At 52.1% G+C, this 18,276-nt stretch overlaps 1 long non-coding RNA gene across 4 annotated transcripts in view; it reads right to left on the reverse strand.

Moving 5' to 3' along the window:
• Nucleotides 1-18,276, reverse strand: part of LOC140630008 (uncharacterized) — a 74,735-nt gene that overhangs the window by 17,105 nt on the left and 39,354 nt on the right. The window contains exons 1-3 of one of the 4 annotated variants that reach the window (XR_012027792.1): nt 10,705-12,898; nt 10,023-10,092; nt 1,221-1,593 (exon numbers count right to left, since the gene is read on the reverse strand). The exons of 2 other annotated variants lie outside the window; for them this stretch is intronic. This is a non-coding gene — a long non-coding RNA (uncharacterized lncRNA). Of the gene's footprint in view, nt 1-1,220; nt 1,594-10,022; nt 10,093-10,704; nt 12,899-18,276 lie in introns of those variants that run through there. One more of the 4 variants, XR_012027790.1, reaches the window with a different exon arrangement.

An 18,276-nucleotide genomic window follows, 5' to 3' on the forward strand; every position in this document is an offset into this window, starting at 1 on the left:
TCTGTGCAGACAGCCGGTTCAGTTGACACCTCAAGGAATACACTGTCGAAAGTGGATCTTCCAGCCCTGACTGAGCTGATCCAATGGAGCAGAGCCTTCTGTACCAAACCCTGCAAAAATTCCAAATCTATGCAAGATAAATAGTCAGTGCTGTTTTAAGCCACTAAAATTTGGAGTGGTTTGTCCTGCAGCAGTAAATAACTGGATGGTTTATTGAAACCAAATCTCGAGATGCCTGGGTGGCTTAGTGGTTGAGTGTCTTCCTTTGGCCCAGGACATGATCTCGGGATCTGGGATCAAGTCCCACATCAGGCCCCTTGCAGGGAGCCTGCTCCTCCCTCAGCCTATGTCTCTGCCTCTCTCTTTTGCTGTGTCTCTCATGAATAAATGAAAAAATCTTTAAAAAAAAAAGCAAAATAAAATGAAACTAAATCTCTAGAGGTGGACTCCCAGAATCTTTCTAACAAGAGGACCTAAGGATGGAGGCCTGCTGCAGCTTGAAGAGTCCAGCCACAGAGACTCCTCTAATGGACGGGAACCTGTGTGGGTGAGCTCCTGGTGAGAAGGAAATGTTCCACGTTCACTGTGCAATTATCCAAAGAGAAGCAAGGTGCAAATCACTGTGTTGTGCACTCCTGTTGTAAAAAGCGTATTTTTGCTTATAAATGGGTAAGACACTGTTGGAAAAGTAGTCAAAAAAAGTAACAATGGTTATCAGAGGGAGAGTTAGAGACAGGGTCTGTAGCAGAAGATCAAAACTTCATATTCTTTTTAAAAAGAAATATCCAGGTTTTTTTTCTCAGTTTATTTTATATTTAAATTATTTTAAGGATGGGAGAAGCTGGGGCTCTGAGATTTGACCCCATGGGTTCTAGTCCTGATGCGCTGCTTACTAGGTGCATGACTCAAAGAGGTCATTTCCGTTTGCCAAACTTCCATTTCCCCCTCTGCCAGAGGGAATGAAAATACCACCTGCTTCACTGAGTGGTTGTGAAGATTAGGTGAGCTGAAGCACAGAGGATGTCTAGGTCTAGGCCCAACATACAGAACCTCCAATCAATGGCAGCCCTGGATGACACTAGACTTTCTGTACTCTGTGCTTTAGGAATGGGCCTGTGCCCACATTACTTTCTGCTGGCATCTGCCTCAGCTTTAGGCAGGTTGACTCTGAGATCTGAACCCACATCTAGCCCAGAGCCTCTTGTCCCTCTTGTCTTTACCTCAGGTAGCTGCAGAAAGAAGTGGGAAGAGCATCTGATTACAAGTGTGGAGGGTGCAGCAACATGGGAGGGGAGCACCAATGACAAAATCCCCTTCCAGCTCCCAGTATTCCATTTTGGACTCATAGAGCCTTTCCTCAGGACACAGAAGGGAGCTATGGTGATTGACAGCATGCTGGATGGATTCCACTTCTGTAGGTGGCCAGGGAAGCTTGACACCACGTATGACAATGGGTGGATGAGAAGGACCCTCTTCAAGGGCACCTCTGGACCAGGCACTCAGGAAGCAGGCTCAAGTGACCCAGCTCCAGCTCAGCAGACAAAGGACCACAGATCAGAACTGAATCAGGCAGCAGGACCCATGGAGCTGAGCCTGCAATTGACAGGAGGAAGAGTCAGACCCTGTGACAAGAAAGGTGCCCAGAGGCAGAATAGTATGGTGGTTAGGCATCTTCTGATCCCTGTCTGCATGGCCTCTGTCTCCCGTAACCTTCCTTATAAAGTGATCATGAGTTTGAGGATGAGACGTTTCTAAAACAGTTCCCCTTAAATATGAGTTACTATTACTATTCATAGGTTACAGGGAAAGCTGGAATGAGAACCCTGGTCTCCAGAATCCCCCACAACTCTCTACCTTCCACTGGTAGATGTTGAAATATGCTCTGATGTGGACAGGAGCATGTTCCACTGGAGGACATCCCTGCACACCCTGGTGAGCCAAGGTTGCCTGGAGTGGCCGGTGATTCTTCACCTGCAGGACTAGCTCCAGGGACATGGTGCCAAGGAAATTTCCCCCAGTGGACAAGAAGTTAGTGGTGTGATGCCAGGCTAGTAGGTGCAGGAGTGGGGCTTGGGGTGGGATGGGAGGTGACAAGGAGAGATGCAGTGAGGTCAGAAGATGTGCAGCCTCAACCAAGTGACTTCATTTCTTTGATTCCTCTGGATTCCACTTCTTTTTTAAAAAATATTTTATTTATTTATCCATGAGAGACACAGAGAAAGAGGCAGAGACACAGGCAGAGAGAGAAGCAGGCTCCATCCAGGGAACCTGACGTGGAACTTGATCCCGGGTCTCCAGGATCACACCCTGGCCCAAAGGCAGTGCTAAACTGCTGTGCCACCCTGGCTGCCCATGGATTCCACTTCTTTAAAATGATGAGAAGGGGACCCCGGAGTGGCTTAGTCGGTTAAGAGTCTGACTCTTGGTTTGGCTCAGGTCATAATCTTGGGGTCATGAGATCAAGCCCTGCATCAGGCTCTGCACTCACTGGGAATCTACTTGAGATTCTCTTTCTCTCTCCTTCTGTCCTTCCCCCTGCTCACTCTCTCAAATAAATTAATAAAATCTTTTAAAATAAATAAGTAAATAAGATGAAGACAAGATCAGTTTTAGAGATAGTTGTGCAAAATCAAACAAGACACTATGTTAGTTGGGAGTGGGTGTGTGATGGAAAGACCCCAAGTAACCATGCAGAAATGTCTGTCTCACATAATGTCCTGAGGATAGATGACTCCTCCCAGCTCACCACAGTGAGCCCTGTGGACTCTGCCCTCCAAGGTGGCAGCAATAATTGCCTGTGAACATCCAGAAAACACGGTGAAGGGAGGGACCAACTTAGGGGTCCTTGGAGAGCAGACTCAGACAGAGATTACAAATGGGAGGTTGGCTGGGGTTTGCCCAGTGGGACCCACCCCAGAGGCATGGAGACAGGTGGAGGACACGTCAGAAGCGAGGGTTTGGCAGGAGGCCCAAGTGGGGTCTGTGAAGGATCTCCAAGCATGTAGCTGGATTGTTGAGTAGGTATGGATGTGCTGGGGAAACATGCAGGACAGTGGGAGCCACACCACGGAGGACCTCACACATTGGTCTGAGGACCAGGAGAGTGTAACCCTGCAGACAGCTCTGGGTCAGACACCATGGGTTACACACCCAGCTCCTGCACTTCCTGGCCACACAGCCATGGACAAGTGGCTTACCCCGTCTGAGTCTCAGCTTCCTCCTCCTCATAAAAAAAGAGCCAATAGCAGCATCTGCTCTTTAGGGCACTAGAGAGGCTTATACCACCTGCACTATGTGTAACAAATCACCCCAAAGTGGTGGGGTGGTTTGAAATAGCAAACATGTATTTAGCCCACAAATCTGTTGTTTGGACAGGGCTCTGCAAGAATGTTCATCGTCTCTGCTCCACAAGGAGTCAATTGGGGCAGCTTGATGGATGCTGAAGGGTCTCTGTCCAAGATAGCGTGGCGCAGGGTTGGCTAGTTGGTGTTGGTTGTCAACTGAGAGTCCAGCCCAGCTGAAGGCGGACAGCCTTGGTTCCTCTCAATGTGGGCCTCTCGGGCTTCCCCACATCATGGTAGCCCAAGAATGAATGTCCCAGTAGGATGGCACAGAAACTCTACCTCCCTGTAGGGCCTACTCCGGGAAGTCACACAGCTTTCTTTGTTTCTGCTGTAGTCACAAGCCCACTGAGATTCAAGTGGAGGACAACTTAGACCCTCCTCTGTGGGGTAGGCACGCTAAGAAGAGCACGTGGTGTGGGAGGCCTCATTGCAGCTATTTTGGAAAATATAGCCTGCCAAATGCCTGATGGAGAATCCAAAAAGGAGACCCATCATAAGCCACTGCCCTTCCTTCTCTCTGGTGTGGCTCCGTCTAAGCTGGCTGTCGAAATCACTCTCATCTTCCCACTGAGGAAATGGTGAGGACAGAATCACACCAGAGTGGGGTTAAGCCAGACTTACTCAAATCATTAATGGGTACACGTTGCCAACCAACCTAGAACTTCTATTAAAAAAAAAAATTCTCGGGATCCCTGGGTGGCGCAGCGGTTTAGCGCCTGCCTTTGGCCCAGGGCGCGATCCTGGAGATCCGGGATCGAGTCCCACGTCGGGCTCCCGGTGCATGGAGCCTGCTTCTCTCTCTGCCTGTGTCTCTGCCTCTCTCTCTCTCTCACTGTGTGCCTATCATGAATAAATAAAAAAAAAATTAAAAAAAAAATCATAAAAAAAAAAATTCTCATATTGAGGCACCTCAAGTGTCCAACTCTTGATTTCAGCTCAGGTTATGATCTCGGGGTCTTGAGATCAAGCTACACGTCAGGGTCTGAGCTCAGTGCAGAATCTGCTTGTCCTTCTCCCTCTGCTCCCACCCCCATGCTCTCTTTCTCTCTCTCTCTCTCATAAATAAATAAAATCTTTAAAAAGAAAAAAATCCCACAGATCGTCCTAAGACATGGGTTGCTGACCTCATGTTTCCAGAACAGCTAATCTTATTGAATACAATATACTCAAACCTGAAGATGGAAGATGAGCCTCTGTGAATGAACATTTCTGGGTCAAGTCGCCGACTAAAAGTCACCGAGGATGGTGTAAAGCAGAAGACAAAAAATACCAAGGAGTGAATTGTTTTGTTTTGTTTTTTCCTACATGGATTTCCTACTTTCCCACTCACTGTAATCACAATATCTGCAGGTCTGCTTTTAAGCCCAGAGAACACCCAGGGCAACTGAGAAATAAAAGCGAGGCATGGGCAGCCACCTCAGAGTCCAAGGTGTGTGCTCATCCTGACCTGCAGGCACAGGGAGGGAGCAGCCCCACTCTCTGCCCTTCCCATCAGGCCCAGCTTAATGAAGGCCAAGTATCTCAACGGGGCGATGGAGGGCTCCATTTCTCCTGATCTCCCTCCATTTGGCCCCTAGAGCAGGTGTTTGCCGAGCTCAAGATCTCTCTGCTTACATAACCCTTGTTCCATTTGGAAGGATGAAAAATCTCCCTGGGGTTTATTGTAAACAGGCTTATGTTCACCCAAACACGGAGAGGAAAGGTCAGCAGATTATTCATGTACCTCTGTCTCCCTGCCTGGTGCTCTCCACCCCCACCCACTGCACGTCTCCCCCACCCCAACATCTGGGCTGTGGCCAGGACCTGCACCCAACCCCTCCACCAGGCCATCCGGGGCATAGGGCCTGGTGATGGGGACCAGGGCCAATTTGGCAGTCCTGATGCTTTAATGGGCTCTGCTTTGGGGACCATTTACACTGGACCTCAAAGAGGAGGCAAAGAGGAGTGGGGGTGGGGAGCAGGAGAAATTTCTTGACAAGCCGCCATGAGTAGAGGCTTGCTCATGGAAAGACAATCTTTTATGATGACAGAAACGAAGCCAGGAACTCATGGTGAGGGGCCAGCATGTTTCATGCAGGAGAGGGAGGACTGCTCAACTGGCCACTGTGATGCCAGTAACACCCACGCCCTAACTTGGTTGTGCACAGTGTGTCGGGTATTTTATACACATGACCTCATTTGAGATGGCGTTATTAGGCCCATTTCACAGATGAGAAGTTGAGGTTAAGCTCAGCAAGGAAGACTAGCCAGTCTTAGCCCTACTTGACCTCAGCTGGGACAGCTTGGAAGCTGCAGGACCCAACTCCAAGATGGCATGGCACAGGGCTGCTGTGCTGGTGCTGGCTGTCGGGTGGGCTTCACCCCAGGTGAAGTCTGGGAGCCTCGACTAGTTCCTCAAGCTTGGGCCTTATGTGACAGCCCCACTCAGAAATGCTTTTGTTTATTCTACTTGGCCCTAGTTAGATCCTCCATGTACCTACAGGCAGGACCATCTAGCCCTAAACATCATGAGGAAAGACTGGTCGGCAAGTCACTCAGTGGGTGGCTCTCAAGGTCTGGCACTCAGCCACAGTGTCACCCAGGAACCTTGTTAGATATCCTGACATCCTGACATCCCTTCATCCCTCATGAAACTCCAGGGATGAGGGGCAGGAGCAGTGGTGCAGGCTCAACCATCTGTGCCTTAACACCCACTCTGGTGCTGTGGAGGCTCCAGATCAAGCTGGAGATGTGCTGCCACAGGCCAATGTCAGCTAGCTCCTACCCCACAGACCAAGGGCCAACAGCCCGAAGCCTAGGAGGGTTGGGAGGGTTTTCCCATAAGGCGGATGCAGGTGACCTCCACAACAACTGGAGGGGGTGGATGAACAAGCTCACCAGCCCGGCCCCTCCCTGGTCCTGTGGTCTTTGGAATTCAGTTTCCATCCTGTCCAGACACGCAAGGGTCAGGCCACGCTCTGAGGCTTCTTGCAGGTTTTGGTCACACCAGAGGGACAGCGCGATGGAGCTCAGGATGCCACGTGTGCATCCTGGGGGCATGTAGCAAACCCACGCTGATGCAGGGAGGAGCTGGCCACAGTGGGCCCAGACAGCTTGGGGGTCGCAGGGGCAGGGCAGGGGTGGATTTCAGGAGGGCTGCCCACTCTCTGTACACGACTGGCAGCTTTGACAAGTTAAAAAACATCCCCCAACCACAGTGTCCTCACCTGTGAAACAGGTGAATCAGCCCTTATTGGACACATAGAGTATCGTGTCCAGAGGGTTTTCAGTGAATGCTTCCATTGTGTTACTTTTGTTTTGCTACCTCACTTTTTAGAGTGAAGATACCCTGACCTTCCACTGGCTTCCAAGAGAAGCACAAAGCAAGGAAGTGGGGTATACCTGGGGTCCTCCTGAATGGTCCAGGCACCCACCCTGGTTACCATGGAGACTGGGGCTGGAGGAGCCCGGGCTGGAAGGGTCTGCACAGTGAAGGCACACATCTTGGGCTGCTCACCGAAACCCTGCTCCAGGGACCAGCCTGGATGGGCCGGCCAGAGGAGGGGAGCGAGGAAGGGGGGCTAGCCACAGACTCAGCTAAAGAGGGTGCAGGGCTGTTGCTTGGTTTAATATTTATCTTGTTCTTTTGAGGGGAAGACAGAAGGTACAAAACTGTCCGAGTAGACAAACAAGCCCCACCACTTGCCACCAACTCAGATGAGAGCTGGGCAAGCTGCTCAGCCTCAGTTTCCCTAACTGTTTGTGGGATTTACAAGCCTTTGCCAGTTGAGCAACGCTGCATGTGACTCAGCAACTGAGATATTTGGATTCAGACAGCCCCTGGTTCCGGCCCAGGCTACGCCCCTCCCCCTCTGGCTGTCCTGTGACTGGGGGGAGTCACTGAACTCTGCAGGCCTCAGTTTCCCTGTGGCTGTAAGGGATAGTGGTGTCGCCTGCCTCAGAGAAAGGCAGCCCGGGCCAAGTGCTTGGCCACAGAAGTTACTCAGAGAGTACCAGCCACTGTCATCTCCATGGGGATGCACCACGGCTCCTGCCCCTCATCCTGTCACTGAGTACCCAGCCTCCAGCCAGGCTCAGTCCCACTGCAGGGCAGGCTCCTTACCTACATCATCTCAGATGGCCAGTCCCTCCAGGTCCTAGGGCGCCTCCCACGCAGCCCCCGCTCAGCACCTGCCTGGTGCCCTCCACCTCACTCTGACTTACTTCCTGGGGTGGCTAGTTCCCTAGGAATGTGCCTAAGTGGGGGGTGACCGGGGTGTCCACTCATCCTACAGAACAGCTTCGGTAAACACAGGAAATGTGGTTTTGTTCCCAATATGACCGCACGAGACTCTGGTAGATGGGACATGCTCTTTCCAGGAAAAGGCCCTGCATCCAGAACTGACCCTCCCTGGATTCTAGACATTGGCAAGGCCAAACCCCAGCTCCCCAGGAGGGAAATTCCCTGGCTTGGGGGATTCTCTAAAAACCTGGGGGTAATGATGTTACACTCAGAGGTCACAATTACACAAATGAGGAAGCCATCACCCACTTCCATTCTTGCCCATTTGGAACTGCCAGGTCACTACAGGGGCAGGAGCCAGACAGCCCCAGGCATGGTTGTGAGGAGGTCAGATCCCCTCACTGCCTGTGAGAGCTCTGTGACCTTGGACAAGTCGGGATGCCTCAGTTTCCTCACGTGTCTAAAGGAGGTAACAACAGTCGTCGTGGGATTAAATGAGGTCCATATGGTGACTAATGCTCTGGGTAAATCCTTTCCGCAGAGATGGATGTTTGGATAGATGGGTGGATGTGGGTGGGTAGATGGATGAGTGCATGGGTGGATGAATGGGTTGGGGGATGTGGCTGGTTGATATATGAGTGACAGACTGGGATAGACAGATGGACCCGTCCAGAATAGCAAGGTGTAAGCCCTTGGACCCTTGCAAGAATAGCAAGGTGTAAGCCGGAATCTAGGTGGGGTTGTTGGGTGTTGCTGGGAGACTCCTTTCAACCTCCTAGGTGTCTGAACATTTCCATAATAAAAGCTGGAGGACACAATGCCCCCCACCCCAGGCTATCTATTTCACAGGGAGTGAAAGCTAATTTTCCCATAGGTCCTCTGGATCCCAGTGAGCGGATTCATGCTTGACCCTCGACAGACAGCAGCAACCAGGGAGCCAAGGACAGCACCCCGGGGACAGGGGCTCAGGGGACAGCCCCTGCCCAGCTGCGGGACTCCAAAGGAAGGAGACGGCTTTGTGTCAAACCTGCAGGGAGTGCAGAGGGCAGGGTGAGTGGCATTCAGCTTCTGCCCCAGGCAAGTCCAGTCCTTCATGGGCACTTTTACTCCTGTGACTCCCCCTCCCTGGAGACCCCCATAGTCCCTTTTTATCTGCCTAAAAATTTCCAGATTCTGACTCTGCCCATCAGGTCCCCAAGGAAGGGCCAGCTGCATTCCTGCAGGGGGCCACAAAGGTACATTGGTAAAACCTTAAACAGAAGCATTTCGGTTAATAACTGGATCCCAGAGGTGAAATCTAGTGCCAGTATAAAAGAAACTAAAATTAAAAAAAAAAATTTTTTTTAAGGTGCCTAGAGGGATGGGGAGATGAATAGAGGCCTCCTGGATCTCAGTGTGGTAGGTCTGTGCGATGTGGCCAAATCCATTTTACATCTAAAACAGTCCTACGTGGCCCCTACGTGGCAGGCACTATGGTTATGATTCCCTTTCACGTGGGGAAACGGAGGCACAGGGAGGTGGCTTTGGTTGGGTTTCTTCTGCTGCTGGTGGTTTTCAGCCACACGCAATGACAGCGGCGGGCCTGGCCAGGATCTGAACCCAGGCAGTCCTGCCCCACATTCGAGGTGCCCAGTTTCGCCCAGTGTCGGAGGCCAACCGAGCTTCTCTTCCTCGGGCTTACGGCTGAGCAAAGGCCACGGTCTGGCCAAAGGCTACAAAACTGTCCAAGTAGACGGACCAAGCCCCCAGGTGGCTTCGGCCCCCTCCAGAGCTTGGCCACCCTCCTCCCGCCCGCCCTGAGCAGAGCGCACCAGCGACCCAGTGACCACAAGGCTGACCCGGTGCACTCCACACCACGGGAGAGACCCCAGGGGCCCACGGCGGGCCGGGCCTGCGCGCCTCCTAAGCCCAGAGACCATGGCCCCGGGGCGCAAGCACCCTGACGAATCTCAGCGGCGACGCAGACGTCAGAGAGGTTTCCTCCTCGGGCAGCGAGGGGAAGGCTCACATGTGGGCGGTGAGTCACCATAAGAACCCATAGTAATACTAATAAGGGCAGGCATGAAGTCTCGGCTCTGCCAAGCCAAACAGGCCGGGGGAGGGGTGCGGGGGGGCGGGCGGAGAGTGCTGTTACTACAGTTTATAGGGTCTCTCCACCGCTTATGAGGCCGCGTGGTCTGCACCCTAAGTGGACAGTATGGTCAATTGTATTATATCTGGGCCCGTTCCAGGCCTCAGTGGTTTGAAGGAAAAGCCACCCTACAGAATAATGATGCCCTGCCCAACGTCCTCACATACAATTTTCTGCGAATACTCCCAATCTACCCGCTTTTCAGATGGCCGTCTGCCCCAGTGCCATTCATGGGCTATGGCCCTTCGCCTGGCTGCCTGCACAGGTGCAACTCTTCGCGCAGCTGGGGTCTCCTTTGTGGACAGGAGGAGATGCTTTAGCTCACCTTAGCATCATCCAGAGAATTCTATCAGCTAGAGATGTCTGCATTGGCTCCCGGGTGTTGGATTCCAGTGCTGCAGGGTTGGGCACAAGGATTGGTATTTAGAAATAGGCCCCTCCCAAGTACTGATGAGTGGGATGGGGTGGGGAGTAGTTCTATCTTGTGGGCATCAGACCAACCTGGAAGGGGGACAAAGGTGACTATCCCCATCCCTGGGCGCCCTCTAATTCAGCAGGTTGGGGTGGGGTCTGGGAATCCACATTGTTTAGAGCAGCTTCCAGTGCAGGTATTGGGGGAAAGTGACCAGCATGCCCCTCCCTGGCACTGGAAGTGTCCCCTGCAAAGGAGGGGACGTGGTCTGGCACCAGCTTCCTTTCTTTCATCCTAGCCTGCCTTACCCCCCCCCCCAGCTTCCCCTCCCCAGTCACCTTCAGAAGAGGGTCTCCAAAGTGAGGTCCCTGACTGTAGCAAGGTGGCACCCGGCAACGTGTTAGAAAGGCCAATTCTTGGGGCCTGGCCCAGACCTACCGAACCAGAAACCTGGGGTGGGAAGCAGCCTTCTGCTTTAGCAAACCCCTCCCTACTGTTGGTGGAGGTCCCAGGTGGTGGAGACCAAGACCTGGGGCCTCCTGAAGACACATCCCCACTCACCAGCTGTGTGATCTTGGATGAGATGCTTACTTACCATCTTTGTAAGAGAGCGTGCGTTTTGATCTGTGTATGGCCCTTTAGAGCAGGAGCACCTTCACCAATTTAGACTGAGGTCTAAGAAGCTCCAATCCAGGGACGTGGCAGGGTGGGTTTTGCTGTCTCGCATGGAGTTCAGATGAGAAAACCTGGAGCTCAAGGAGAGCAGCATGATGGGTCCTAGCGCCCAGAGCAGATACCAGTGGGACCAGGTTCTAATCCTCTCCCACCCTTCAGGGCCAGCCTATCATTCCCAAGTCTACTGAGGCTGGCTTTCCAGGACCCCCCAGGCTGCACAGCACCCCCAGGGCCACAGGCAGCGGGTGGAGTTGTTGGAGGTGCCCTAAGGCCAGCAGCTAAGCACCCTGCTCAGAGCCCCCCCGGGCTGTGCCTGGAGGTAGGATGGGATGGGGGGGCTTGCCTTCTGCCTTCCATGGTATTCACTAAAATGTTCACAGCAGGGGATCAGACATGGGTGGCTGACCTTTAGGGTGGGGCCAGGCTTTCCAGCAGGGCTTTGTGCTTCTACCACACTCACGTGAGCATGGGATTCCAAGCACAGGTGGCCCCCTCTTGGAGACCCTGGCAGAGAGGATACCATCCTGTCCTGTGGGGGGAGCACACCATCCAAAACTACTCCCCTTGGCCAGGGCTTTGGCCAGGTAAGGCGAGTGGGATGCTTGCCTCAGGCCTCATACTTAAATGACACCTCAAAACTTGAAATAATACAAAAAAGCCACAATGAACAAAACATCGAATTTCAAGTAACAGCAGAATCTGATCCTGAGCTTGCACAACCCTGCCTTGCTTGCCACACTCTCATCTTGGCCCTGGTTCCAATAAAACTTTATTTACAAAAGGGTCAGGCAGCAGGCAGTAGTTTGACCGTTTATTTTCACTGTTACGTATTATACTAAAATGTTATCCAGATTTTTGGCATTCCCTTGAAGTTTGCACCCAGTCCTGCCCCTGCTCCACCCCCTCTGACGAAACTGCCCTGGGCCAAATCGTCCCCCTATGATGTGCTGCTCCTGAGCCCGTGAGCCAGCGTCCTGAGGTGCTGGGTGCCCCAGCAGCCCCAGGGAGTCCTGCTGTCCCCGGGCGGCTCCCCAGTCTCCCCTCACTCAGCGAGACTGTATATTTGCAGTGAACATTCCCGAGCACATTGCTGCTGACGGAGCAGAGCCTTTGCCAGGGGTATTTGCATCAAAGTCTTTTCAACTTTAATGGTGTATGACATTTTTGAGACAAAATACATTTCAGCTGATCATGTTTTAATAGCTCTACCTTTATAAGCAGCCTGACTTGGAGTGTATACAGTAATATTTTAATTTCTTAGCCTTGATGAGCATCGTTCTCACCAGGTATTCAATTTCCCCATTTATAAATTTTGCTCTCAGATGTTGGATGCCAGGGAACTCTACTGAACAACTATACAAATATAATATTTAATATTGGATGTCAGTTTGGGTGTTCCACTCAATTTCCTGGAAAGAGCTCGAAACTCCTCTTATTTTGGGCAGACTATCCAATCAGTTCCATACTCCGAGACCCGGCCCGGACTGCCATGTAATACCACGTAACTAAGCTCTCTAATTTCTGAAATGCAAATTTGGAGCAGATGTAGGAAAAGTGTGTCATTTATTTCCAAATGCAACAGTTATCGGGCCGAGCGACCAGGAGGGATAATTAGCAGGGGCCAAGCTCCTGCACTGGCCCTCCCTCTTGCTGGGTGATGCACCCTTGTGCCTCGTGTCCGCCCCTGATGTGGGGAGCTAAACTGGACTGTGGCCTAGAACAGGCCTTGCAATTGACTTCGAAATAAAAAATGAGTAATGGGATGCTCATGGGGGGAAGGTGGGCAGCACACAGCCTCTCCCCTCGTCTTAAAGAGGGAGTCCCCTGAAGCTCAGAACGTGTCTGCAGTTACCATGCGCCCATCCTGGTGGGAGCCCTGCTTCATCGACTCTCTCAGTCTAGCTCACTCAGTTTGGGGACCATTTGGTCCTCGGAAACTCGGAGTTTCTGTTTGGGGTCGCACCTTCTTAGTGACTCTGACGTGTGCTGTCAGCTGAGGAAGAGCTCCCAAGGTGCGGAAGGAATGCAGAAGCAGTGCCACCGGCAGCCAGTGCCTCTGGGGACCTGGAGCAGCCCTGAGTGGTGGCCAAGGAAGGGCCATCTGTGGGTTGGAACACATCTTTCCTGGGATGTCACTCATGGACTCCTCCCTCCCTCAGCTCCCCATCCAAAGAAGGAATGCAGGATCCCCACCAGGCGTTCCCCTGCAAGGATCTGAATGGGGTGTAGGAAACTATGAAACAAGGTGCTTTGAGCCTCCCAGTGGGAAATCGAGGTAAATTGCTCACGTCTGGGAGGTGTGCTATTCCTGGCCCAGGCATACCTGAGGCACGATGACAGCCCCTTCCGAGGGACCTAAGAAGGACACCCGTGACCCGGAAGGCAGGCGACCTCGGGCCTAGTTCCAGCTGTCCTGGGACCGTGGGTGACATGTACCCCTCTCTGAGCTTCCCCTCCTGTCAGAGGAGGAGGTTGGACACTGTAGCTGCAAGATCCTTCCAGCTCTCAGGAACCCCCTCTGGGCTACCCAGGGTGAGGATGGAGGATGTAGACAGAGCCGGGGGAGGGGGCGGCCAGGAACGTGGGTCCTTTGCGTGTTTGGGCCCCAAGGAGAGCTTAAGGAGCCACAGCTGGGATGCCATATGGGGGAAGTGTGTGGGTGGTTCCAGCCTTTCCTGCCTCTTCCATTCATGGTCCAGCCAAGTCCAGGAGCATCCTCCCTCCCTCCCCCCACCACCCTGCAGGAGGGTCAAGACCCCTCCCTCAGCTCTCCTCTGTCCTTCCTTCTTTCCAAACATCCAGCAGCCTACCCTCCACTACAAGGACCCTGGCTGTGGGAAGCAGACTGCCCCAAGTCTCGCTGCCATCTGGGGGGTCTCCTGCTAATTGGGTCATAAAAGATGATCCCGCAGCACAGCTGCCTACAAAGCCGGGGCCTGGTGACACAGGATAAATGAAGTGCAGACAGTCGGGTGGGGATACCTGCTAAAACTCGGCCAGCCCAGACCCAGGACTGGGAGAAGGCATCGGGCACTTAGATGGGGCAGAGCAGAGGAGAGGCAATTGAGGGACTCCCCCAGAGCCCCTGGGGGGCTGCTCCATCCCCTGCAGGCCTCCTCATGCCCCGGCCTCTGTGAGGATCTGAAGTCAAAGCTGCCAGACCCTCTTTGCCCCTCCGATGGGAACGGTACTCCCGGGGCAGCTCAGCAGCAAAGCTGGGGGAGCCTGGAGCCTACGGTCCCGTGAGGCCCCATCAGAGGTAAGCCTAACATCCAGGTCCCACTGTCGGCCATGCATCCACCCACCCGCTCATTCAAACATCACCACTTACTGAGGATCTCTGACAGTCCTGGCTCAAAACTGGGCAATAGGAAAGCACAGACCTCCTTGTAGCCCATGTCTGTCATTCCCCTCCATGGGAATAGAGCCCGTGTTCAAACTCCACCCTCTCCCCACTCCCTTGAGCCAGAGGTGGCCAGGTATGATCTGGCCAATGAGATAAGCAGAATGTGCTAGACCCTTCCTTAAACAATGGCACAGCTGACACAGGCCCTCTGCCCTTTCCTCCCACAGGTCTTCTTTCCTGCTGGCTGGAATGCAGATGTGATGGCTGGTGCTGAAGTGGCCATATTGAGCAAACATGGCTTTGGGCAAACAGCGATATGTAGTGGATTAATTAGATAGAAGAAGCCATGTCCTGAGGATGCTATGGAGGAGGGGCACTGCCACAGCCCTGACTTGCCTTCCTCCAGACTTTGTTGTGAAAACAAAACAAAACTAAACTAAACTAAACTAAAGGGACACCTGGGTGGCTCAGTGGTTGAGCCTGCCTTTGGCTCAGGGCATGATCCTGGAGTCCCGGGATCGAGGATCGAGTTTCGCATTGGGCTCCCTGCATGGAGCCTGCTTTACCCTCTGCCTGTGTCTCTGCCTCTCTCTCTCTCTCTCTCTCTCTCTGCATGTCTCTCATGAATAAATAAATAAATCTTAAAAAAAAAAAAGAAAAAAACCCTAAAGATAATCAAAACCCATGCAATGGTAATGTCACTATTCAGGAGCATGAAGTACTGGCTGTACAGAGGGGCCCCATGCCTGGTCCAAGGAGGTTGTTCACGGCTGTGACCCACAGGGTGTGTTGGCCTGGGGAAGGCAGGTGACAGTGGCATTTCGGGGAGAAGGAAGGCTGGAGGAAGTGCAGGGTGTGGGGGGAAGCACTGTGTCCTTCAGGGAGGGGAGGGACCCCCTGCCACGGTTCTGTGAAATCTGAGTTGGCATCCTTGATTCAGAGGGAGAGAGGCTCATCACTCATAGCACAGCACAAGGCCATGTGGTTTGTAGGGCTGCCGTGTTGCCTTCTGATTCTGAAGACTAGTAGACACCTGATAACAGGCTCATGTAGAAAGTCACAGCTCCAGGAGCAGCTTCTCAGGTCGGTCCCCACTGCCTCCTTAGCCCTGTGGTCCAAAAGTTCCATGGCCAGATGGTCAGTGTCCTTCTCTTAGGTTCAGACAATCCCCTTCTCTCCAGAATGCCAACAAGCTCCAGTGTGCTAGCAAGCAGGAAGGGCCAGAATGAAGCCACCCCACTGTCTGGCTCTGTGATGCTGATGGGAGTCCTCCCGGGCATGGGATATGCCGTCTAATGGGAGGGATCCATCCCACAGGGCCAGGGAGCCAGCTCTGCAGCAAAGACTGGACTTCCTTTTTTTTTTTTTTTTTTTTTTGGACCATACTTCCTGGTCCTTTTGGTCACTCTGTGTCCTGTGACCATGTCAACTTTCTGATCAGAGAGCACTCCATGAGGTTACCTGTATTCTCAAAGAACACCCGGTGCGATCCATCTGTGTGGAAGGGTCACTGTACTCCTAAGTCTGTGGCGTGTGATCAATATAAAAATCTAGGCTAGGGTGCGGCCACCACTGGGGGCCGAAATAGAGACAGTAATCCCCGTTTCACAGAGAAGCTGTCCACAGCTACCAAGTGCCAAAGACGGACGCCGTCTGACTCTCAAACCCATGCTGCTGCACACTGTGTCAGAGCAGAACTCTGCATCACTCTGTGCATTTCAAAATGAGGATGATGATGGCCAGTGTACGCTGAGCACGCAGTGTGTACTGAAGCCACTAACCCTCACAGCCAAGGAGGAGGTGCCGCTGTGGGCTCTCCAACACTTGCAGGTCTGGGAAATGCATCTGGATCCCAAGACCCGGGAGCAAGCAGAGAGGACTATGTCATGTGCCACATACCATGTCCTCCCGAAGAATATGAGATTTGACTAGCTATTCCCCTCACCAGGATTTGATCACATATCTAAGGCTGCTCCCACGGGGGAGTGGCACCAAGCGAGCGAGTAGCAGAAATCTGGAGACACAGCTGGCGGTACATATCCGTCTGGCAGCGTCCCTGGCTGCTGGCGTGCATTGTCATCCAGACAGAATAGGAGCTTCCCTGCACTTAGAACCTCCCTCATAACGTGTCTTTTCCCACCCCTCATTCTGGTTATTGCCAGGTAGCAAAGCTCAGCATTTGTGGGACCATTATAGTCATTCACCTGAGGATGCTAAAAGCCCCCAGCAGTCAACATGAACACCCCAGCCTGCTGCCTCCCGAGGCTCACCGAGTCCAGTAAACAGTGGCCAAGTGCATCTGGGCTCCTGCACCCGGGTTGCCGAGAGGACTCAAGGTGACACTGCCCCCAAAGCCCACCCCGGCCAGAGGGCAGTCAGCCACCTGAAGACACACTCAGTGCAGCGTGGAGCGAGCTATCTGCAGGACGCCCTGTGGGAAGCCACCCTAAGACCCTCTTTAGTGAAGACGGGATTCGACACCGTCAAGAAGCAGGAATGCATGGCTGAGCTCAGGCCACTTCGGATGCATTTTCCTTTTGTGGATTATTAAATTACATGCATGTTTAACCAAAAACGATGATCTCCTCTGTTGGTTTTGGAGGACATATTTAGGAGAGGTATTTCAACTCTGTTGACGTTTAAAACTAAAAATCAAAACATCATTTTTGATGTTCAGCCTGTTTCTTCTGCAGAAATACACACTGTGGTGTGTTACAATCATTTCTCCACCATTTCTGCTTTAGATGTATGTGTAGGTATGTTTATTTGGTTTTCGACTAGTTTTTTTTTTTTTTTTTTTTTTGCTGAAAAATCAGGATCACATGTCTAATCTCGAAGGGTGGGATAATCCCAGCTGGGATGTAAATTTGGCAAACGTTCCAACTGGCTTAACATCAACAAATGGCATCCATGGGGGGAGCAAGGACAGTTGGCAGTTTTATATTTTGCAAAAGATAGCTTTTTGTTGCATCCCCCGTATTGTTAGGAAGAAACTCCTTTCTTATTTGAAAAAAAAAAAAAAAAAAAAAAAAGCCTACCCTTTTCTGGGAAAACCAGTACGGCTCTGTGTATATTATTCCGCATGAAAGCACTCTGGCCTTCATTTGTGGCTGCCTGATTACAAAGACAAGATCTTTAATTAAAATTGGTTTGGTTATGTGTATTTCTTTCAAAGAAAACCATCGAAATAGCATTTGTGACTCATTACCTTCTTAACAGGGATGTTAGCCTATCTGCCTCATTATTTAGCCTGTTCTGATGGGGATGCTGACCCTGAACGGCAAGGGAATGTCCCTACAAGGAGCCCTGTCTGCACCCCTCAAGTTGGCTTTCTGGTCCTACAACTCTGACTTGGTGTGATCGTACCTCGAGGACATGGAAACGCAGGGACTTACGCAGAGTTTGGGAGCACAGGGCGGAGGTTCGTGCAGTCCAGCCGGCATCTCTAGGGTGGGCCCAGGGCTGGAGCACTAGGGGATGCCCCCACTCGGCTGGGCTGAGGGCGAGGGAAGGCAGGAGCTGATTTCCTCATTACCCCCACATGCCCAGGGTGGGTTTGGGATCACATGGCTTTCGGGAACTGTTTCCAGCCGAGGAACAAGATTGCCTAGATCCGAAAGGCTGTCTAACATGTTAGCAAAATTAGTGCTTAGCAATATTCTTGAGAATTCTGCGGTTTGGGCATTTTGTGTTTTTTCCTCTGCCAAAACAAGCTTGCTAACTTCTCTGCTTCTCTGTTTGCTGCAAAGAAAAGCAAAGGGACTCCAAATCGTTTGCACATCTCATGCTGACAGTGTCCTGCGTTAGCACGATCCTGCAGGCACATGGGTAGGAAGCGAGGCTCTACCTCGGCTTTTATCGGGGTGACCCAGGCTCGCCCACTCTCCCAGGGTTTCCCACCTGATTCCAGCAGCAGCTGCTCTTCCTCCCGCCTCTCCCATGGGTCCAGCGCCTCCAACAATTGCACAAGGTGAATTTGAACCTCTGCCCTTTCTTAGTGTACCGGTATTTTCCACCTAGAGAGACTACCCATTTTCCAATTTCTTGGGCAGGTAATGATGACAAGAGCTAATATTTAGCGATCACATATTAGGTACCTGGCCCTTGCCTGAATATGTAGTGTTCACTGATGGGTTTGATCCTCAC

The sequence above is a fragment of the Canis lupus genome, chromosome 3, assembly GCF_048164855.1.
Source record: "Canis lupus baileyi chromosome 3, mCanLup2.hap1, whole genome shotgun sequence".
Taxonomy (NCBI): Eukaryota; Metazoa; Chordata; class Mammalia; order Carnivora; family Canidae; genus Canis; species Canis lupus.